Source organism: Gossypium arboreum, chromosome 10, assembly GCF_025698485.1.
Source record: "Gossypium arboreum isolate Shixiya-1 chromosome 10, ASM2569848v2, whole genome shotgun sequence".
In the NCBI taxonomy this organism is placed as follows: domain Eukaryota; kingdom Viridiplantae; phylum Streptophyta; class Magnoliopsida; order Malvales; family Malvaceae; genus Gossypium; species Gossypium arboreum.
In genome coordinates this window covers 28,312,382-28,337,614 of record NC_069079.1, presented here as the reverse complement: position 1 = coordinate 28,337,614, position 25,233 = coordinate 28,312,382, and the positions used below count along the sequence as shown (strand labels likewise).

The 25,233-nt window shown below is 35.6% G+C and overlaps 1 non-coding gene across 1 annotated transcript; it reads left to right on the top strand.

Moving 5' to 3' along the window:
* The first annotated feature begins 205 nt into the window (after positions 1-205).
* Positions 206-312, top strand: LOC128283372 (small nucleolar RNA R71). The gene has a single exon (XR_008273714.1). It is a non-coding gene; the product is annotated as a small nucleolar RNA R71 (small nucleolar RNA).
* Positions 313-25,233: the final 24,921 nt, after the last annotated feature.

The following is a 25,233-nucleotide window of genomic DNA, read 5'->3' as shown; positions in this document are numbered from 1 at the left end:
ATCAATGTTAAAAACACCGGCTGTTTTCGTTGGCTTTGTCCTCATGACTTGCCACTGATAATTATTCAGTGACATCTCTTCTATAAATTCATAAGCATCCTCAGGAGTCTTTTTATTGATAGTTCCATTAGCAACTGCGTCAATCATCTGTTTAGTGGAAGGATTCAAGCCATTGTGAAACGTTTGAACCTGTAGCCAGAGTGGTAACCCATGGTGAGGGCATCTTCTCAAACGGTCCTTGTATCTCTCCTATGCATCGTAGAGTGTTTCTAAATTGATATGCACAAAAGAAGAGATATCATTACGTAATTTAGTCGTTTTAGCCGGCGAAAAATATTTTAATAAAAACTTTTCGGTCATTTGTTCCTAAGTAGTGATTGACCCTCATGGTAACGAGTTCAACCATTGTTTAGCTTTGTTCCTCAATGAAGAGGGAAATAACTGAAGACGAATGGCATCATCAGAAATACCATTGATTTTAAACGTATCGCAAAACTTCAGAAAATTCGCCAAGTGAGCGTCAGGATCCTCGTCCTGCAAACCATCAAACTGAACAAATTGCTGTATCATTTGAATTGTGTTAGGTTTCAGTTCAAAATTATTTGCGGAAACAACAGACCTAACTATGCTTGATTCAGTTCCTGTTACAGAAGGTTTAGCATAATCATACATAGTACGCGGAGCAAGATTCTGATTAGCAGCAATCGCAACAGGTAGCGGATTTTCCTGGTTTTCAGCCATCTCCTCGGTTGTGGTGTGAATATAGTCCTCTTGCTCTTCCTCTCTGTATCTTAAGCTTCGCCTTATTTCTCTTCGGTGTTTTCGAACTGTGCGATCGATCTCACTATCGAAAAGTAATGGTCCTGACGAGTTTCTTCTGTTCATAAACTAGAAAAACCTATCAGAAGAAAATAAAATAAAAGTTAGAAAAGTGAAATTAAACTAAAAATAAATTGCACTAAAATTAAATATGGCTAAAGTAATAAAAATCGAATGTTCCTAATATCTTAGTTCCCAAGCAACGGCGCCAAAAACTTCATACGTGATATTCGTGACAGGTTTTAAAAATTTATAATTAATCCCTCTTGAAACTAACTATTATAACGGTGAAGGCAAGTGTACCTATCGAACAGTAGTATAGTTTTAGCAAGACCGGATTATCGAACCTAAAGGAACCAATAGTACTAGTAATTACTTTCTTTTTATTATCTAGCCTAAAAATTAAGGGATTTGTTAATCTAAACTAATTAATTAAACTAAGGGTGCACAGAGAGAAAATTAGGGAAAAGCTTTTGCGAAAACTCGATTGATTAAGACAATACCCAAGGAAAAATCCACCTAGACTTCACTTGTTATTTAACTCTGAATCAGACGATTTATTCATTTGACTTGATCCGTAGAAATCCCTAAGTTATATTATTATCTCTCTCGAGACTAATAACGTCTAACCCTAGGTTAATTAATTGAAATATCTTTCTAATTAACACCCTAGTGTTGCATTAACTCGATCTATGGACTCTCTTATTAGGTTTCACCCTAATCCGAAAAAATCTTGTCACCCTATCTCTAGGCGTGCAATCAACTCCACTTAATTACAACAAATTTACTCTTAGACAGGGACTTTTTCTCCTCTGAATAAGCACATTAACTTGAATCAATATCCTGGAATATTAAAACAAGAATTAAGAACACATAATTAAGAATAAGTCAAATATTTATCATACAATTCAGATAATAATAACAAGATCCGTTTTAGGTTTCATTCCCTTTAGGTATTTAAGGGGTTTAGTTCATAATTATGAAAGAAAACATCTCAAAAGAGTAAAGATAACAAAACATAAAGAAAACCCAAAAATCCTGAAGGAAATTGAAGGGAGATCTTCAGTCTTGACGAAGAATCCAGCTTCTGAGATGGATCAATCGGCTTTCTTTGAGTAATTCTTTGCCTCTTACTCCGTGTCCCCCTTTCTAGTGCCCCCTCAGGTATTTAAATAGGCTTTAGAATGCCTAAAAGCCCTCAAAAGTGGCCTTTTTCGAATAGAACTATACTTGGGCTCGACAGGTACATGCCTGTGTGCGATTGCTTTAGACCGTGGTCAAGGCTGTTAAATAGGCATGGAAGTGTGGTCTACCCGTGTAAGTCGTGCTTCGATTCTGCCAAATGGATACGGCTGTGTGGACTACCCGTGTGAGGAAGTCCAGGCCGTGTTGATTTCTCATGTTGGTCCATTTTCTCCGTTTTCGCCCGTTTCTTTTTATTCTACTATGCTCACCTAAGTATAAAACATGAATTAAAAGACCAGGAGCATCGAATTCACCAAATCTATGGAGAAATCATCCATAAATGTGCTAAGCGTGGGATAAAAATATGTATAACTTACGGTTTATCACATATGAAATAATACATTATATCATTCCTAATTTAACAAATAATCAAAAAATTTCAACCATATGAACTTACCTGACTAAATTACAAAAATGCTAGGATTCAGGGGCATTTTGGTAATTTTTATTTTCATCGATTTTCCTTTCGATCTTGATCTAAATTAATAATTTCATTCAATTTATTAACTTAGACAATAAAACAATTCATTTCATGCAATTTGATCATTTTTGACATTTTTACAAAATTACCCTTTAAACTTTTACTTTTATTCAATTTAGTCTCTGAATCTAAAGCATGCAAGTTGTCCATTTTAAATGTAAGCCCTTACCAGCTGAATATTCATATATTTATTTTCCTCCTCCTCCTCTCCATTTCTTATCCTTAATATATATAATATGCTTATATGTAACATTATCTATAATTTCACTATTTACTTATATGTTTATTCAAAGTTGTCCACTTGATTCATAGTTACTTAATTATTTATATATTGAGCTACAGAAATACAAATTAAGATCCGCTTGATGTTATTGAAACTAGACTCAAATATATTTCTACTATAAAATTTCTATAATTTATACTCCAGCCAATAAGTACAGTAAAATCTTCAAATTTATCTCTGTTTTGTTGTTTGACAGCTTCAACCTTTCTTTACTAAAAATTAATTATCTCCTAGTACGAGATTTGGATGATGTTCCCATTTGTTTATATTGAAACTAGACTCATTAAGTATTTAAAAATATGAATTTAAGCCCCTAATAATTTTTATCCAATTTTTGATGATTTTCAAAAGTCAGAACAGGGGAACAGGGGAACCCAAAATCATTCTGACCTTGTCTCACATAAATTGTTATATCTCACAATCTACAATTCCGTTACTTATATCATTTCTTCTAGGTGAAACTAGACTCAATAATATTTAATTTCATATATTATTTAACCTCTAATTAGAACTCTACAATTTTTGTGAATTTTCAAAATTAGACTACTGTTGCTGTTCAAAACTGTTTTAGTGCAAAATGTTGATTACTAAGTTTATAACACCCTTATTCCCTTTCTATATAATATATCTCATCACTTTCTCTTACTTCCCTTCACTAACATATTAAGAACATAAAACCTGATATAAGAATACTTTACTATAACATCATTTCCATACTTTTCAATAATAACAAACTTAAAATATATATTGAAATCTTCATGTTCTTACCTTGTTCTATTGATTTCAATCTTTAACTTGATTTTTCTCTCTCCTCCAGCTTCTATTTCTTGAATCTAACTTGATATTCTAGCTCCCCATAGTCTCCTTGTCATCTTTTTCTCTTGATGGCTATGAAAATTCTTTTGATTTCAAAGTGAAAATGGTGAATTTTAGGTGAAAGGACCAAATTGTAAAGAAAAGAAAATTTTCTTTCTTTTCTTCTCTTCTAATGTTGGTTGCATGGAAAAGATGGATGAGAATTCCTCATCTTTCTTTCTTTATATACTAATAAAATAATAATAAAATATCTTATTAAAATATTAATAAAATAATATTTATCTAATTAGATAATTATAAAATATTAAAATATCTCTAATATCATCATTGCCTTCTAGAATTCTCTCTCTTTCCAATTGACCATTTTGCCCTTAATGATATTTTAAAATTTCATCCTTGAGTCATCCTTTAAATTTGGTAAAATTACAATTTAGTCCCTCATAATTCTTCACATATTTAATTTGGTCCTAATTCATCCATTTTCCTTAGTTTCTAGATCATTCCACCCTTAAAATATTTACACTATTAGTCCTTCAAGTTTTTCATATTTATACTTTAATCCCTCAAAGTTTGAGTATTTACTCTTGTACAACAAAACTTTTCTCAATTTTATAATTTAGTCATTTCTTGAATTAATATATCATAATATACTTCCCAACATTGACATAACTCAAAATTTTCCTTTTTGTCACTTTATTTCCTTATTTTACTATATCAAGGATAATACCTTACTGTAAAAAAAATTCAAGGTATTACATAGATAGCTTGTCTTTTAATGGTCTAATTGCCATTTAAAGACACCCAATTTAGGTTCTCTAGCTATTTGACACCCTTAGCTATCAAAATAGGACTTTTTCACTTTATGCGATTTAGTCCTTTTTCACAATTAAGCATGAAATTGCTAAAATTAATTCACCAAAATTTTCATACTCTCATATAATCATGCCACAACACATAAAATAATATTAAAAATAATTCCTCCAATCTCGGGTTAGTGGTCCTAAAACCACTGTTCTGGCTGGGCCTAAAATCGGGTCGTTACAGTTCTCTTGCAAGTAAGTGATTTTGATGACTTTTCTTAATGATTTTTACACTTTTGGGACGTTTGTAGCATGAGCTAGCTAATGGGGGGACTATTTTACAAAATGGTTGAAAGTCTAGGGTTTTTCCATGAGAGCATTTATGTTGTTTGTTGAATTTTTATGGAAGAAAATGAGTCTTAGTTGTGTAATAAACAACTTTTGTGAAAGAAGTTTGCATGAAAACAACTAAAAAAGGCTATTTTGTAAATGTGTGAAATAATTGAAATTGTGAGTTGCTACAGTTATAAAAAGAATTCAGCTAGGCTTAGTAAAGGAGGAAATTCGATAAAAATCGATTTACGAGCCTAGGGGTAAAATCAAAATTTTTGTGAAAGTCTAAGGGCAAAATGGTCATTTTTCCAAAGTATAAATTATGGAATGTATTGGTTAATGTGATAATTAAAGTAGTGAATTTTATAATTATAGATCAAGAAATCGAGATTGGGGCTTAAATCGGAATGTACAACGTTATGGACTAAAACGGCGTAATTAGTCGAAATTGCATTCGAGGTAAGTCCGTGTGACTAAATAAACATGTTATCCAAGTTATTGTTAATATACTTGAAGTCTATTTTTCTATGGTTGTATTTAATTATATGTTGATGGATATATGTATTAGAAAGTGATGCCAAATGTTAATAACATTTTTGTGATGATTGAATACATTAGAAATTTGATGGAATATGGCATTCCATTGAAACAAGTAAGTTGAGCGTAAATATTACAACTTTATCATTATTATGCATTGATTGTTTGATTTTGCATATAAGGCTTGAATGCATCTACGAGTAATGGTATGATGAGACATATCATGATAAACTCCCGGTTGAACCTTAGGAATAGATTGGATAATCATGCCATAACATTTGTGTGATATGTGTGCTTGTGTAAGACATGTCTGGGACATGCATCGGCCAAATTATGAGAGCCAGTGTAAGACATGTTTGGGACAATGTATCAGCATTAAGACAAGAGCTAGTGTAAGACATGTCTGAGATATGCATCAGCCTCAAGATATGCAAGCCAGTGTAAGACCTGATTGGGACATGGCATCGGTTTGACATGTGTCAGTGTAAGACCTATCTGGGACATGGCATCGACACCGATAGATGAGAGCCAGTGTAAGACCTGTCTGGGACATGGCATCGGCCTTGATATATGGAAGTTAGTGTAAGACCTATCTGGGACATGGCATAGACTTAGATGTGTGAGCCAGTGAAAGACCATGTTTGGAATATGGCATCGGCATCGTACCCTATGTTTGAGGCTTAATGATTATCATGTGGTATTCCAAATGGTTCAACGGGAAATTTAAGGTTTAAGTCGAAATGATAGAGCTTATGGCTATGTTGTGAGTGGTACAGGTACTTACATGAAATTGATGAGGTGTGAATTTAATTCATGTTGTATGATTAGTAAGGAATGAATATGAGCATGTTGAGTAACACAGGTATGTATGCCAAGCTCATGAGAAATGATTTCCGTTTATGATGCACATTTGGTGAAGATGTACATAGGTAATTCATGCCTATGAGAATGATTTGTGATGACTTGTGATTATAGGTCTATACTTATGATGTATAAATAAGTATCTTTACCAATGTGGTGAAAATGAATTAATAAGGTGTGATAAACTTAGTATCATCAATTTACACTAAAACAATTTTGGACAGCAGCCATAGTCCGACTTTGAAAATCCACCAAAAATTGTGGAAATTGATCTAGAGGCTGAATAAATAATGAAATTAAATATTAATGAGTCTAGTTTCACATGGAATAAATGGTGTAAGCAAAAGAGTTTCATATTATGAAATATTTAAATTGTTGTGAGACGAAGTCTGAATGATTTCGAAATCCCCTATCCTGATTTGGGAAAATCATTAAAAATTGTAAAAAAATAATTATAGGGTTCCAATTTATATTATTATAATCCTTAATGAGTTTATTTTCAAAAGAAACAAATGGGAACATCATTAGAATCTCGTGTGAGGAGATAATTAATTTTTAGTAAAGAAAGGTTGAAGCTGTCAAACAACAGAACATGGGTGACTTTGAAGAATAAACTGTACTAATTGACTAAACCAAAAATTCTAAAAATTTTATGGTAAGAATATATGTGGGTCTAGTTTTTGGAAAATTACAACTTAATTTGGAGTTCCGTAACTCCAGATATAAATAATTTAATGACTCTGACTCGAGAAAACAGCTTGACCTGAGCATAGGTAAAAAGGCAATCATGATAGTATTACCTTGAGATCATGTTGTAAGAATTGGTGGAAGCATATTGATAAATTGCTTATTATTTTCATCTAGACTTACTAAGCATGAAGCTTACTCCCTCCTTTCTATTTCTTTTAGCTTGTCAGGTTAGCTTGGGGTTGGAGATCGTCGGAGGCAGCATCACACTATCAAGTCATTAGCTTTGGAATAATGAAGCATATGTTAGAAATTTCAAGTGAGTGGCATGTATAGGGATCTAGTTTTATGACATGTGTTATTATGCTTTGGCCAAATGTATTGGCTTATATTGAGTTATATGTATATAGCCATGAGATGTGGCTCATATTGATTATGGCTTGTAAACTTAGCCATTCATGTCATGTCTAATATTTATGATGTGATTATGTTTGTTTGCCATGCATGGTTGGTAATATGATATGTGTGTTGGATGTATGCTCTATGACCAATTGAGGTGGCCATAGCCATGTAGTAATTGCACATTATGAAAACAACGTGATAATGGTTGAACATGAGTGCTTGATGGATAAGTTAGTAACTATCATATAATGGTAAAAGTGGTCATCAAAATGACAAGTCTTACGAATGTGAATTAAGGAATCTAGACTCGGTATTGCATGAGTAGATGCGTTGCTTGTAAGAGGACATGTTAATGTTATGAATATGTCTAAATAAAGAGTATTTAATCGCTAAAATGATGTCATGATTTTTGGTTTTAATGTGTATAAGGTTGTAAGGGTTCATGGGTAATATGAAGGCTTGGAAAATAGCCTAAGTGTTGACTACACGGGCCGAAACACAGCCGTGTGTCTCAACCGTGTGGGAAACATCGCCTTACCACATAGGCGTGTGGCTTGGCCATGTGTTCCAAATTATTCGCTGACATCATAGTCAAAGAGTTACACGGCCTGAGGACACGGGCGTGTCGAAGGCACACGGGCGTGTCCTTGTGTCCACACGGGCGTGTGACCTTGTGTCATGGAAAAATTTTCTATGTTTTCCCAAAACTTTCTAAGGTTGTCGGTTTAGTCCCTAACTACTTTCAATACATGTTTAAGGTTTCGTAGGCCCGTGTATGGAACATTATGCATGTGTATGAAAGTTTTGAATTAAAAGAAATTTTGTAGCCCGATTTTTGCATGTTTGTGAACGATTAAGTCTGATAATGCCTCGTACCCTGTTCCGGCGTCAGACACGAGTAAGAGGTGTTACATGTAAATCTTCGGGCAAATCTCTAATTTCTTCAACAATGCAAGGACCTTGTGTAATTAAACCAAAAAGTGGCTTAAAAGAATAGCCATGTATAACTGAATTTAGGTTGACTTGGTCTTCAATTTGGACGGTTTTGTAATCTAATAAAGCTATCGGACCTATCCAAAATAAATTAATAAGTTAAAGGACCAAAGAATAAAATTTAACCAATTTAAATAATTAATTAAAACCCAAAATATTAATGAAATATTTTAAAATGGATTATTAAATATAATTTTATATTTTATTATTTAATTTAATAATGCATGGCCCATTTAATATCTTAAAAATATAATATGCTCAAATCAATATAAAATAAGCCATTTTATGCATGAAAACTATATAATAAAGCATAAAATCACATTTTAATAATTTCTATGTCCTAATTTCATATTTTCACATATTTCATTAATTTATTAAAAATTACTTAGCTTTAACAACGAATTTAAGTAAAAAGGTGATAAATTACATAGGAAAAATCCTATATATTTTTCAGTTTACACATCCCCAAACTTAAATCATTGCTCGTCATGTTTCTGCACAATAAAAGGTCTTGCTAAGGAAAAATTGCTAATTGTGTAAACAACATAAATATTTGTCCCATAATCATGCATTAATAACTTCATGCTCATCGATCTTTTTTATTAACAAGTAATTCATATGCAAACATTTTGAGAATTTTATGCTAAGTTTCAAAATATGCCAACATGAATCATAGTTTGTATATATGTCACAGCCACAGATAACATTCTCCATTCAACATAATTTCTTATTAATCAAGCAAACAATCATAAGGCTTATTTTTTATCTTCATATGTTGAAATTAGGACTTCCTCTCCACTAATGCAGCTGACATAATCATCAAATCCATAGGTCTTTTATAAGGTTGTAATTGGGCTCGGTTAAAGGTAAGGATTTTAAGACATGGGACATTTTGGTTTTAAAAATCTTAACCTTTAACTTTGTCTTGATTTTCTTGTAATACAACCTTTTTCTTTAAGTGAACCTTTGGAACACCCCCAAACTTATTTTGAACTCAAGCTCATACATTTTTCCTTTTTGGAGACTGAGCAAACTTTTCTTCGGTTTTCCTTTAGTTTTTTTTAAAAGCATGAGCACATACATCTATTTGAAAATTTCTTCAAATGTTGATTACCAAGACAACTTTAGTTAATATGGGTGCACAAAATTAGGATAACTTAAAAAGATGGTAATGTGTCTTATAATATAGGTTCATTGCAATAAACAGGCCTTTAAGCTCAAAATTACAGTTTCAAGGGTCCAATATCATAGGGTTGGCTTGAATAGGCTCAAACGATCCAAAGAAATAGTGCCTATATCATTGTAGATTTTTATGTCCCCTAGGTTTCGCCTCAAGAAAGTTACTAAGTCAATTCTAAAGATATTAACCTTCATGCATGTCTAATTTAAAAAAAAAACTAAGTTTTCCTGGAAAACATTACTAAGGCTAAGATCATAAAAGCATTCCATTCTTCATGATAACATACTTTCACTCAGATAAAATCATCATTCATACTTGCATACAAATTATCTCATTAACAAAAAATATCTCTAAACATTCATTTATTAAAACATACTTATGAAAGAAATTATTGAAACATACTTGAAAATTTAAAAATTTGAGCAAATTTATTTGCTTTACCCCCTTTTTAAAAAGAAACAATGTCCTTATTGCAAGAACAAAGTAATGAATGAAAACTGAACACCATGTAGGGTTGTAAAGAAAGAGAGGTGAGTCATTAAGACTGCTTAAATACCAAGTTTTTCCTAATAACCCAATCCTAGACATGTTCATTCCCATTACCACATCACTTAGTCTTTTTCTTTCTAAAGAAGTGTTAAGTTTATTCATGCTTGCTATGTTTTATTCTACAGAAATTAAATCCTAATTATGAAAGAAATAAATTCCTAAAGACCTAAAAATAATTAAATAAATAACAAGATAAGAATCCTCTCTTTAATTTTTCTGACTCATTCCCCTTATCTTCTTTAGCTCTATCTCTGCTTGCATCGTCAATATCTATTAGAGATATTCTTAAAAGAGTTTCGAATTGAGTCATCTCTAATTTTTGCATATTTCCAAGAAGTTTGTTGTTGATTGTGCATGAACTTGCACATATCCATCAAAATTGACAACTCTGATTTCCTTGAAGCACTTGCAGAAGTCGGCATAGGAGTTGTAGGTTCAGGTTCAACACTTAGCCTGACAGGTTCTTTTTCTAGCTCAACCCTTGGTTCAAGGTTTTCTGATCCTCCAACTGGTTTAAGATTGTTCAGCTTCTTATCGGATTCTTCCTCTTCAGTGTCTGTAATTGAATTAGCTTCAGTCTCAGTTCCATCTGTTGACTCCTCAGTATCTGGCTCAGTTGGCTCTTCTTGCTTGCCTTGATTCAGCTCACACCATCTCTACTAATCTTTCAAGATCATAATTTGTAATGCATCCTTGAACATATCGCCCCTTTAGATTTGCTTGTGTTTTAACGTGGTCCCTTAAACAAAGTGAAGTGATTAATGATGGAAAATAAGCACTTCCTACATTCTTTTTAACACAATCATGAATCTTATTGAGAATAATTTTCCCAACATTAATGGACTTTTTTATCAAGATTACATATAACAAAAGCATTCATTCCATCGAGATGGTGCAACTATGTGAGATAGGCATAAAATTGTAGCGAACGAAATAAAACCATACCTTTGCTACTGGTTTTAGGTATTCCCTTAGAAAAGAATGGCTCCCATACTTTCTTATAATCCATTGGGGTCCTAGATTTGTCACAACATCAAGCACTTGTTGAAGAAAATCTCAATTGATATTGTTCACCATAGGGTAGTACTCATCTTCTTCAACATCAGGTAAGTTAAACAAATCATTGATGGACTTAGAAGTAAGAGGTACATTTTTCTCTCGAACGATGACCTCAGTATAATCTTGCATAGCCAAAATAGCATAGAATTCTCGAACTAGTTCATCATCGGGAAGTGAATGAGTATCATAGGTGGAACAACCATCAAATCATTACTCTTCAAGTCAAAACCTTTTTCTAGCATCATAGGTGTAACGCCCCAATTTTTGGGAACTCTGTGAATGTTGGCATAGGTTTAATTATGTTAGTGGGCCTCTAGAAGGCCCAAGCTTAAGATAGAACCCGGCAATTTTAGTTAATTTTTGTTCCATAAGAAAAAGGGGGTGAAATTATGAAATAGAACCTATGTGAAAATGTTTGAAAATGCTATAGGCTAAATTGAAGTGGCCAAATAAATAGGAGTGCAAAATAGGAGGATTTGCATGACAAACACCCCATTTTACATGAAGTGGCCAGCCATCATGTTGTTGTAGACAATATGAGCACTTGATATCCATAATTCATGGTACAAATTGATAATGGGTTAGGTAAATGTTCCATGATAATGGATTAGGTAAATATTCCATGATAATGGGTTAGGTAAATGTTCTATGATAATGGTTTAGGTAAATGTTCCATGATGGGTATTTCATGTCTTTTGTATTAAAGAATTAAATGGGTGAAATATGAAATTTTATTAAAAGAAAAAGGGGTGAAAAGAACAAAGTTTTGTCCATCTTTGTCCATCATAGCCGAAAGTTAGAGAAGAGAAAGGAGAGGAGAAAGCTCTTGAATGTTCGGTCACTTGGGGAAGAAAATTGAAGGTAAGTTCATGGTAGTTTGCTTCTATCTTTATGTTCATAAGTTCTTCTTGATTCTACCTTAACTCTTTGAAGCATATTTTGGTTTTTAGTTGTGTTGTGAGCATTTAGTCATGAATTAAAATGAAGGAAATGGTTGTTGTTTCATGTTCTTTTGATGAAAAATGGAAGATAGGTGAAGTTGAGCCAAACAAATGAGCATGTATGTGCCTTAGATGCTAAAGGGAAAAATTGGCTAACATGTTGTGATTTACAATGATGAAATGGAGATTATACTTAAGTAAAATCATAGATATGTGATGATTTATTGGTGATATACATGTTTAAATAACAAGCATGCAAGTTAGGTGTGAAAGAGTGATTTGGTAATAAATCTGCTTGGGACAGCAGCAGTAACGTGACTTTGGAAAATCACCATAAATTGTGGGAGAAGAGTTAGAAGCTGCATAAATTATGTAATTAAATATTAATGAGTCTAGTTTCAAATGGAATAAACGAGAACATATTTTGAATTCTGTACAATGAGAAATTTGATTCATAATGAAGAGTGGTCAGATTAGTCAAACAGTGAAACATGGGAAACTTTAAGAAAAATCTGGTATTGATTGGTCATACCAAAAATTCTGAAAATTTTATGGATAGAAGATATATGAGTCTAATTTCAGGGAAAATTAACGGCACTTGATTTGGAGTTTCGTAGCTCCAATTATAAATAATTTAGTGACTATTGCTCAGGAAGATAGCTTGCAGTGAAATTATGATTATGTGGTAAACATTGACAAAAATTTGTTAATGAGTTGCTTATTGTTTTCTTATAAGCTTACTATGATCTGTAGGTGTGGTTGGCGAATATTGTAAGGGGTTAATCGTAGTTCGTATTTGAATAGTTAGATTAATGTGTTAGTAATCCAATTGTAGGCGGTTAGTGTGTGGATCTCGTCGACATATCGTCGCATAAGCAGTGTGTAACTAACACCCTCTTTCTTAGTGCGGATCGGCAAAAGTCGAAAAGCGAAATGCTGAAAATCGATATTTTGTAGCTTTGTGAGTGTGCGAATTCTCGTGAGGTAAATCGATTAATGTTTTTGGTAAGCTGCAAAATTTGGACCGCAAAGTGCATGATTTACGTGCCTCGATATTTTTGGGCTTAATGGGCCAAAATTGGAATGATCGACCAACGGGCCCAATTCGTAAGAACCCTCGATGCGTGATTACGTTAGTACGTGAAAAGTAGGAATATGCATGAAAAACCCTAAAATAGATAAATTCTGAAATACCTTTAAAAGTGGAAAATTTACGGTTTACCCCTAGTAGATAAATTACGAAATACCCCTAGGGTTAAATTGACCTAAATCGTGTTTGATTGTTGTTATTTCTTGCATGCCATGTTGTTATTATCGATGCATGGGATTGGGATATTGACGGAGGAAATACTGAAAGTGGCTTGTCCACGTCTTGGAGGCTTTGCCTCAATTCTTTGATAATCGAGCGCAAAGGCAAGCTGTGGAGTGTTAAATTTGGGTGGGTTGAGCTATTCCCACATGGAGTATAGGGCTGGTACGGGTGGAGTGTAGTGGTTGGTGGGTTGAGTAGTCTCCCAAATGGGCTTGCATATGTTATTGATGTTGCATATATTTTGAAATGGGCCTATGGGCCATCATCATTATCTGAATAAGGGCTAAGGCCCGGTTTATTGTAATCTAAAAGGGCTCGGTCCATAGATCACATTACTGAATGGGCTTAGGCCCAATAGGCTTGAGTGACTTGGGCTTTGAATGGGTTTTCCTTACACTTTGAGTTTCCCCAAACTCACCCTTTTATTTTCATCCACGCATCGAAATCCCTAACCATAGTGGGCTTGGAGTCGTGAGGGAATTCGAGTGGCCACCCGTTCGAAAGTTTGATTTTCTTCCGTGAACTGGACATCCTTTTAATTACGTTTGAGGTTTTGGGCTTTTAAATGTAATAAGGCCGCTTATTTATTTTGATGGTTTTATATATTTTATTAAGATAGGTAATATTTATATTTAACTGTTGAAATTGGATAGATTTAGGCGCGTTTTCAAAAGCGAAGAATTGATTTCAAAATAACACGAAAACAAGCAAAGCTTCATAATGAAGATATTTTCCAAAATTAATCACTTTTCTTAAAAGGACTTAATCAAATCGGTTTCCTAGAAATATACATGACCTTAAGGTATGGCAATATCGGTTTGCATGTCTAGGATTGGATCCGAAGGAGTTTGGTATAGCGATCAGATGGACTTACCTCCTCTTTTAGGTTTCCTACGGTGCATGACTTCTATTCACTTTAACCTATAATGAAATCATCTTTTAAAACACTCGAAGAAGTTTTCTTTACGGATCGGAAATGTTTTGAATGCTTCGATGTGGCATGTCGGATCTAGCCATAACGTCTGGGCCGGGTTTTGGGTGCTACATTTAGTGGTATCAGAGCTTAGGTTGCAACAAGTCGGCTGTGGAATGGGTTTACAAAAATAAAGATTTTCAAAAACAAAAATTTTATAAAGAATGCGAAAAACTTGATTTTCAAAATTTAGATCTTTAGAAGGTGGCATTAGAATCTCACCCAAGCACGTAAGTATTACTCGAACTTTTCTAAATATTTTCTGAATTATCATGCATCTTTGAAACCCTATTAGGATACTCTAGATAGGATGATCTGAAACCATAGGAAAATCGATAAGAGATGAAAGCGTAGCTAGATGAAAGCGTAGCTAGACTTGATTCTGCGAAAACAAACTCGAACTCATGTCGATTCATAAAACATCGTAATAAACACTTGAAATATTAATTGATGCATAAAATTTGTAATCAAGATAATACGATATGAGTACAAGAGGCCGTGGGCGGAGCCGAGGAAGTGCTCGAGCGAGATCTTCGTCTTCGAGACATATGCCGGCGGTGGATGCACCGGTACCATCGGCAACAGAGGTAGAGTCTCATGACCGCGGTGCCGAGGATGATGCCTTGTCACAGGCAATGCTTCGTGCTCTGAAAAGGGTTGCTGGGGCAAGTACGGGTAATGGAGTTCGGGATCTATTTCGAATGACTTGAGCTAACGGAGCGGAGATCTTTAGGGCGTGTCTGGTATAGCCCGAATGTGGCGGAATATTGGTTGGAGGCTGAGCGGATTATGGACAACTTGGACTGCTCGAGGAGATTGTGAGTGGGGTATCTGTACTAAGTCCTTTGGGTCACTCAGTTAGGGTAGACAAAACTGTATAGGGATGTACCCTTAGAAACTCAAGGTAGGATTTTCCACGGAGATCGATGGAGTTACCATTCGGAGAGTTTGATCTCATTTTGGGAATCTACTGGCTGTTTAAGCATAAGGCGACCCTAGATTGTGCTGCTAAACGAATGGTGTTAAGGACCACAAAGGATGAGAAAGTTATAGTGATAGGTGAGCGAAGGGATTATTTGTCCAATGTGGTGTCGGCTTTAAGAGCTGAAAAGTGGATTCAGAAAGGTTGTGAAGCCTATTTGGCATTTGTAAGTTAGTCAGAAGAGGAGGGACTGACAGTGGATAAGGTTAGGACCGTAAAGGAGTTCCAAGATGTTTTTCCGGAGGAGCTTCCAGGATTGCCTCCGAACCGAGAAGTTGAGTTTGGAATAGATTTGTTGCCTGGATTGGCGCTCGTGTCCATCGCACCGTATAGGATGGCACCGAAGGAGTTAGTGGGGTTAAAGGCTCAAATTCAAGAGTTGTTGGATAGGGGCTTCATTAGGCCAAGCGTGTCTCCATGGGGAGCACCGGTGCTATTCGTGAAGAAGAAGGATGGTACAATGCGGATGTGCATTGATTATCGCCAGTTGAACAAACCGACAATTAAGAATAAGTATCCACTGTCAAGGATTGACGATCTGTTCGACCAGCTGAGAGGAGCTTCTGTATTTTCCAAGATCGACCTTCGATCTGGATATCATCAGTTAAGAGTCAATGAGGCAGATATCCATAAGACGGCATTCAGGACTCGGTATGGTCATTACGAGTTTCTGGTTATGCCATTTGGACTGACAAATGCTCCTGCAGCATTTATGGATCTGATGAATCGTGTGTTCCAACCATTTTTTTGATCAGTTCGTATTCGTCTTTATTAACGATATTGTGGTATATTCTGAAACTGAAGCGAAACATGATGAGCATCTCCATATAGTGCTGCAAGTGTTAAGGAAGAAGGAACTCTTTGAGAAGTTCAGCAAGTTTGAACCTTGGTTGAGGGAGGTAACCTTCTTAGGACATGCGGTCTCTGCTGAGGGGATTAAGGTGGACCCTCGGAAAATTGAAGCGATTTTGGAGTGGAAGTCGCCTAGGTTAGTGTCGGAAATACGGAGTTTCCTAGGACTGGCAGGATACTACAGAAGGTTTGTGGAAGGTTTTTCTGTGATGGCAGCACCTCTGACAAAACTCATAAGGAAAGGAATGCAGTTTGTATGGACTAAGAAGCGCAGGAAGCTTTTGAGAAGTTGAAGAAAGTTACATTGAAGCACTGTGTTGATTCAACCGAGTGCGGGAAGGACTTCATTGTGTCAGCGATCGTCGCATGTGGGTTTAGGATGTGTCTTGATGCAAGAGGGTAAGGTGGTCGCTTATGCTTGGCGGCTTAAGCCTCATGAAGTGAACTACCCTACATACGACTTAGAGCTAGCAGCGAGTGATCTTCGCGTTGAAAATCTGGAGACATTACTTATATAGAGAAAAGTGTATCATATACACGGACCATAAGAGTCTAAAGTATCTGTTAACTCGGAAGGAGTTAAACCTTGGCAACGAAGATGGGTAGAGTTGCTTAAGGATTACGACTGTTCGATTGAGTACCACCGGGTAAGGCTAACGTAGTGGTGATGCGTTAGTCGAAGGGTTGTTTCGATTTGAGAGCCTTGTTTGCACGTTTGAGTCTATTTGATGATGGAAGTCATTAGCGAATTGCAAGTGAGACCTATTTGGGTGAAGCAGATTAAAGAAAAAGCAGTTGAAGGATAACTCGTTGGTTCTTCGGTTTCAACAAGTTGAGAAGGGTGAGAATGAGGATTTTAGACTGAATACTGAGGGAGTTTTATGCTTCCGAGGAAGAATTTGTGTTCCGAAGGACTCTGACTTGAGACAGTCAATATTGAAGGAAGCTCATGGGGACTTTGTGCCATGCATCCGGAGGGAATAAGTTGTATCACGACTTGCGAGAACTATCTTGGTGGCACGGGCTTAAGCGAGAAGTAATGGAGTTAGTGGGGAAATGTCGACATGCCGACAAGTGAAAGTGAACATCAATTTCATACGGATTATCGCAACCGGTGAAAATTCCATTGTGGAAGTGGGAGAGAGTCACTATGGCTTTTGTGAGTGGGCTACCTTTGACACCCACCAAGAAAGATTACGTGTGGGTAGTGGTAGATAGGTTAACAAAATCGCCCATTTCATACCGATTCGTCTTGATTACTCCCGCAAAAGTTGGCTAGGTTGTATGTGGCGAGAGATAGTGCGACTACATGGAGTGCCGTGTCGATTATTTTCGATCGAGACCCTAGGTTTACATCTCGGTTCTGGAAGAAGTTGCAGGAGGCATTGGGTACAAGTTTGGATTTCAGTACTGCCTTTCACCCACAGACAGATGGATAGTCGGAGAGGGTTATTCAGATTTTGGAGGATATGTTAAGGGGTTGTATCATCGATTTTAGTGGGAGTTGGGAGGATTACTTGCCATTGGCGAGTTTCAATACAATAATGACTACCAAGCAAGTATTGAGATGGCTCCATATGAGGCACTTTATGGGCGAGATGTAAATGCGCCTACGTGTTGGACAGAGTTGGGTGAACGACAAGTGCTTAGACCGGAGTTGGTGGCAGATACTGAAAGTAAGGTTAAGTTGATAAGAGATCGATTAAATGAGGCATCTGATAGACAAAATTCGTATGCGGATCTAAAGCGCAAAGAGATAGAGTTCGCGGTTGGGGATATGGTTTTCTTAAAGGTTTCACCTTGGAAGAAGATCTTGAGATTCGGCAAGAAAGGCAAATTGAGTCCGCGGTTTATAGGGCCTTATCAGGTTCTTAAGCGGGTAGGGCCAATAGCGTATCAGTTAGAGTTACCACCAGAGTTAGACAGAATCCATGACGTCTTTCATGTGTCTATGTTAAGACGATATCAATCGGATCCTCACATGTTGTGCCAGTAGAGGAGATTGAAGTAAGGACTGATTTGACCTTTGAGGAAGAACCCATACAAATTTTAGATCGAGAGGTTAAAGTTCTAAGAAAGAAGTTGGTTCCGTTGGTAAAAGTACTGTGGCGTAATCATGAAAGGGAAGAAGCTACTTGGGAATCAGTAGAGACTATGCGTCAACAATACCCTCAACTATTTGGATCAGGTAAATTTTAAGGCCTAAATTTCTTTAAGGGGGGTAGAGTTGTAACGCCCCAATTTTCGGGAACTCTGTGAATGTTGGTATAGGTTTAATTATGTTAGTGGGCCTCTAGAAGGCCCAAGCTTAAGATAGAACCCGACAATTTTAGTTAATTTTTGTTCCATAAGAAAAAGGGGGTGAAATTATGAAATAAGACCTATGCGAAAATGTTTGAAAATGCTATAGGCTAAATTGAAGCGGCCAAATAAATTGGAGTGCAAAATAGGAGGATTTGAATGACAAACCTCCCATTTTACATGAAGTGGCCAGCCATCATGTTGTTGTAGACAATATGAGCACTTGATATCCATAATTCATGGTACAAATTGATAATGGGTTAGGTAAATGTTCCATGATAATGGATTAGGTAAATATTCCATGATAATGGGTTAGGTAAATGTTCTATGATAATGGTTTAGGTAAATGTTCCATGGTGGGCATTTCATGTCTTTTGTATTAAAGAATTAAATGGGTGAAATATGAAATTTTATTAAAAGAAAAAGGGGTGAAAAGAACAAAGTTTTGTCCATCTTTGTTCATCATAGTCGAAAGTTAGAGAAGAGAAAGGAGAGGAGAAAGCTCTTGAATGTTCGGTCACTTGGGGAAGAAAATTGAAGGTAAGTTCATGGTAGTTTGCTTCTATCTTGATGTTCATGAGTTCTTCTTGATTCTACCTTAACTCTTGAAGCATATTTTGGTTTTTAGTTGTGTTGTGAGCATTTAGTCATGAATTAAAATAAAGGAAATGGTTGTTGTTTCATGTTCTTTTGATGAAAAATGGAAGATAGGTGAAGTTGAGCCAAACAAATGAGCATGCATGTGCCTTAGATGCTAAGGGGAAAAATCGGATAACATGTTGTGCTTTAAAATGATGAAATGGAGATTATACTTAAGTAAAATCATAGATATGTGATGATTGATTGGTGATATACATGTTTAAATAACAAGCATGCAAGTTAGGTGTGAAAGAGTGATTTGGTAATAAATCTGCTTGGGATAGCAGCAGTAACGTGACTTTGGAAAATCACCATAAATTGTGGGAGATGAGTTAGAAGCTGCATAAATTATGTAATTAAATATTAACGAGTCTAGTTTCAAATGGAATAAACGAGAACATATTTTGAATTCTGTACAATGAAAAATTTGATTCGTACTGAAGAGTGGTTAGATTAGTCAAACAGTGAAACATGGGAAACTTTAAGAAAAATCTGGTATTGATTGGCCACACCAAAAATTATGAAAATTTTATGGATAGAAGATATATGAGTCTATTTTCAGGGAAAATTAACGGCACTTGATTTGGAGTGTCGTAGCTCTAGTTATAAATAATTTAGTGACTATTGCTCAGGAAGACAGCTTGCAGTGAAATTATGATTATGTGGTAAACATTGACAAAAATTTGTTAATGAGTTGCTTATTGTTTTCTTATAAGCTTACTATGATCTGTAGGTGTGGTTGGCCGAATATTGTAAGGGGTTAATACGTAGTTCGTATTTGAATAGTTAGATTAATGTGTTAGTAATCCAATTGTAGGAAATTTGTGTGTGGATCTCGTCAGCATATCGTTGCAAACAGGTGTGTAACTAACACCCTCTTTCTTAGTCTGGATCGGCAAAAGTCAAAAAGCCGAAATGCCGAAAATCTGTATTTTATAGATTTGCGAGTGTGCGAATGCTCGTGAGGTAAATCGATTTATGTTTTTGGTAAGCTGCAAAATTTGGACTGCAAAGTGCATGATTTATGTGCCCTCGATATTTTTGGGCTTAATGGGCCAAAATTGGAATGATGGGCCAACGGACCCAATTCGGTAAGAACCTTGATGCGTGATTACATTAGTACGTGAAAAGTAGGAATATGCATGAAAAACCCTAAAATAGATAAATTCTGAAATACCTTTAAAAGTGGAAAATTTACGTTTACCCCTAGTAGATAAATTACCGAAATACCCCTAGGGTTAAATTGACCTAAATGCATGTTTGATCGTTGTTATTTCTTGCATGCCATGTTGTTATTATCGATGCATGGGATTGGGATATTGACGGAGGAAGTCTTGAAAGTGGCTTGTCCACGTCTTGGAGGCTTTGCCTCAATTATTGATAATGCGAGCAAAGTAAGGCGCAATCTGTGGAGTGTTAAATTTGGGTGGGTTGAGCTATTCCCACATGGAGTGTAGGGCTGGTGCAGGTGGAGTGGAGTGGTTGGTGGGTTGAGTAGTCTCCCAAATGGGCTTGCATATGTTATTGATGTTACATATATTTTGAAATGGGCCTATGGGCCATCTTGTTATCTGAATAAGGGCTAAGGCCCGGTTTATTGTAATCTAAAAGGGCTCGGTCCATTACCACTTTATTACTGAATGGGCTTAGGCCCGATGAGGCTTGAGTGACTTGGGCTTTGAATGGGTTTTCCTTACACACTGAGTTTCCCCAAACTCACCCTTTTATTTTCATCCACGCAGAAATCCCTAACCATAGTGGGCTTGGAGTCGTGAGGGAATTGGAGTGGCCACCGTTCGAAAGTTTGATTTTCTTACGTGAACTGGACATCCTTTTAATTACGTTTGAGGTTTTGGGCTTTTAAATGTAATAAGGCCGCTTATTTATTTTTGATGGTTTTTATATGTTTTATTAAGATAGGTAATATTTATATTTAACTGTTGAAATTGGATAGCTTTAGGCGCGTTTTGAAAGCGAGAATTGATTTCAAAATAACACGAAAACAAGCAAAGCTTCCATAATGAAGATATTTTCCAAAATTAATCACTTTTCCTAAAAAGGACTTAATCAAATCGGTTTCCTAGAAATATACATGACGTTAAGGTATGGCAATGGCGGTTTGCATGTCTAGGATTGGATCCGAAGGGAGTTTGGTACTTAAGCAGTCCGATGGACTCACCTCCTCTTTTACGGTTTCCTACGGTGCCTGACTTCCATTCGGTTTAACCTATAATGAAATCATCTTTTAAAACACTCAGTAAGTTTTCTTTCTGGATCGGAAATGTTTTGAATGCTTCGATGTGGCATGTCGGATCCGACCATAACGTCTGGGCCGGGTTTTGGGTGCTACAATAGGTTGATGCTTGAAGATTGAATCAAATCTCTCTTTCACTTCTTCATCGATTAAAATCGGGTTTTCAGGAGTGGTTTTTGAAAATCTAGTTCTTTTACGAGACATGGTATCTTTTCTTGAAAATTGGCAAAATTTTTGCACAAGGGGAAAAAAATAAAGAAATCAGCAAAGTGGTAAAGACTTGCTACGGCAAAAATCTTACGACGGCAAGGATGGTGCGGCGACAACGACAGCGTACGACAGCACGGCAGTGTGCGGTAGCGACAACGACAATGTGTAGCAGCAAAGTTGGTGCTTCGGCAATCTTCTTACGGCGACAATAGGTGATTTTGACAAAAAGGGAAGAGAACTAGTGTTTCTTTCAGGATTTGATGTTGACGACACAAAAGGGAGATTTAGGGATTTTTTAGGGTTTAAGTAAATTACTTTGAGGGATATGAAAATTAGTAGAATGGAGAGAGGTTTATATAGGGAAAAATTAGGGAAACATGTAGCAAAAATTTAGCTACATTAGGGTTACTTGGGTGGCAAGCAATGGGAGTAGCAGCAAAGTATGGATTTTTCCCTCATTTTTGTTGTCTTGTGCCTCAAACTCAGACTGTATTTACAAACTTACTCAAAAAAAATTGATTAGTACTTGGGCCAAATTTGACCCCCTTTATTAACATAAAAAATTAAAATTTAAACAAAATAAATGAAACTTAAAAATTTTAAATCTTAATTAGAAAATTTCTTCTTAACAAATTACATTAAATTAATTTCCAAGAAAGGTTGGAGGGAGAAGTCCTCTCTTTCCCAACCAAATAAGCATTTTTGGAAAGTTCATCTTCCCGCGGTCAAAACTAAACAACACTTGCGGATAACAATCAGACCTTACCGTTAAGTTCCAATCTCCTTAGGCAGAATTAATTAAATGTAATAAGTTAAGAAAATAAGTTCTAATTATTTATTTATTTACAAAATGAGTTCATGAAAAATCAAGGGTCTGTTAATTTGAATGTGGATTCAACTCGCTCAACTTCACCATCCCAGTAGTGTTTGGGATGTTGACCATTAATTTTAAATGTACCTCCATAATTGTCGTATAATTTAATAGCTCCATAAGGATAAACTCTGTAGATGGTATAGGGTCATTTCCATCGGGATTTAAGCTTCCCAGGAAATAACTTCAACCTTGAATTAAACAACAAAACCTTTTGACCTTCTTTAAACTCTCGAGGTTGTATATGACTATCATGCTATCTCTTTGATCTTTCTTTACACATTTTGGCATTCTCATAGGAAAACAACCTTAGCTCTTTCAATTCATCAAGTTGTAACATCCTTCTTTCACCGGCATGCTTAAGATTAAAGTTTAACTGCTTCAAGGCCCAATAAGCTCTATTCTCCAACTCTAATGGCAAATGACATGCCTTTCCAAAGACTAACCGATAAAGAGTTATTCTTATCTGTGTCTTAAATGTTGTTCGATAGGCCCATAATGCATCATCGAGCCTTCAAGACCAATCTTTTTTGCTAGGGCATACTACCCTTTTAAGGATACCATTGATTTCACGGTTCACTCTTTCAACTTGGCCATTAGACTGGCGATGATAGACAGTAGCAATCTTATGCTTCACATCACATTTGTTAAGCAACCACTTAAGCTATTTGTTCACAAAATGAAAACCTTCATCACTAATAATAGCTCTTGGTGTCCCAAATCGTGTAAACACATGCTTATATAGGAATCGCATGACTACCTTAGCATTATTTTAAGGTATGCCTAAGAAGTCAATTCCCCGTACGTCGAATAATTCAATCTCCAAAATGTTTGTCAAGGGCATCTCATTCCTCATTGATATATTTTCGGTCCTTTGGTATTTATCATAGTTCTTCATATAAGTATAAGCAACTTTAAATGGTGCAGGCCAAAAGAAACCTGCTTGCAAAATTTTTGCTACAGTCCGTGAACCAGCAAAGTGTCCCCTACTTGGAGATGAATGGAAATGATACAAGATCTTAGCAATCTCACTTTCAGCTACACACTTTGGGATTATATTATCTACACATTATTTAAACAAAAACAGATCCTTCCAAAAATAATACCAATTATCATGAAGGAATTTTTTCCTTTGTTGGTATTTCATTTCTGGAGGAATTATTCCACATGCAATATAATTGGCAAAATCAGCAAACCAAGGTGTTTCATGAATTTGACTTACTTCAAATAAGTGTTCATCTAGGAAATTCTTGTTGATAGGCACACATGATCGAGTTACCTCGTCTTGTTCCAACCTCGAAAAATGATCAACTATTTGATTTTCGACACATTTTCTATCTTGGATCTCAAGGTCAAATTCTTTGAGTAAAAGTATTCAACCAATTAGCCTCGGTTTTGCATATTTCTTCGTGAACAAGTATTTAATGGTCGTATGGTCAGTAAATACTGTAACTTTGGTACCTATAAGATATAAGCAGAATTTGGCAAAAGCAAAAACTATAGCGAAGAGTTCCTTTTCAGTTACCGTATAATTGAATTGGGCTCCCATCAAAGTTCTACTTGCATAGTAAATAGGGTGAAATACTTTGTTTCTTTTTTAACCCATCACAACTCCAAAGGCATAATCACTTGCATCACACATCAACTCAAAAGGTGAGCTCCAATCAGTTGTAACGATTATTGGGGCTGAGATTAACCATTTTTTCAGATCTTCTAAAGCTTCCAAACATGCTTTGTTGAAATCAAACACTGTATCTTTCTCTAAGATTTACGTTAGAGAATTCTCTTGTTGAAATAGCTTATCTGCTTTCTTACTTGCTGACTTAAGACTTTATGGATGTAATAACTCAGATTTTAAAAAAGGCGAGCGCTCTTATAACTCCACGGTTTAGAAATTTTTGAGAAATTTTTGAGAAATCTTTGATAAACCTTTGGTAAAAACTGACATGGCCTAAGAAACTTCTGACTCCTTTCATATTAATTGGGGTCAGTAATCTTTCAATTATGTCCATCTTTGCTTTATCGACCTCAATTCCTCTATTTGAGATTTTATGCCCTAAAATAATCCCTTCATTAACCATAAAATGGCATTTTTCCCAGTTAAGGACAAGATTCGTCTCTTCGCATCTCTTCAATGCCTTTTGCCAAATTACTCAAACAAATATCATAAATGTTACCAAATACAGAAAAATCATCCATGAAAACCTTAACAAAATTTTCAACCATATCAGTGAATATTGCCATCATGCATCATTGAAATGTTGCAGGTGCATTATATAAACCAAAAGGCATTCACCTAAAAGAAAACGTACCATATGGACAAGTAAAAGTTGTTTTATGTGGGTCCTTCAGTGCTACAACTATTTGGTTATATCCTTAATAGTCATTTAAAAAATAATAGAATTCACTACTTGCCAGTCAATCTAACATCTGATCCATAAAAGGCAACGAAAAATGGTCCTTCCGAGTGGCTTTATTCAATTTTCTGTAATCAATACAGATTCTCCAACCAGTAATAGTTCTCATTGGAATCAACTCCTTATGATCATTTTCAACAATCGTGATTCCACCTTTCTTCGGCACACACTACACTGGACTTACCCACGAACTATCTGAAATAGGATAGATGATTCAAGCATCTAACCATTTGATCACTTTCTTTCTCACAAATTCTTTCAAAATAGGATTGAGCCTCCTTTGCCCATCAATTTGAGCTCTTTCACCTTCTTCTAAAATAATTTTACGCATGCAAAAAGAAGGGCTTATACTTCGAATATCAGCTATGGTCCAACCAATTGCTTTCTTAAATTTCTTTAGAATATCAATTAGTTGCTCCTCTTGATCTTTCGTCAG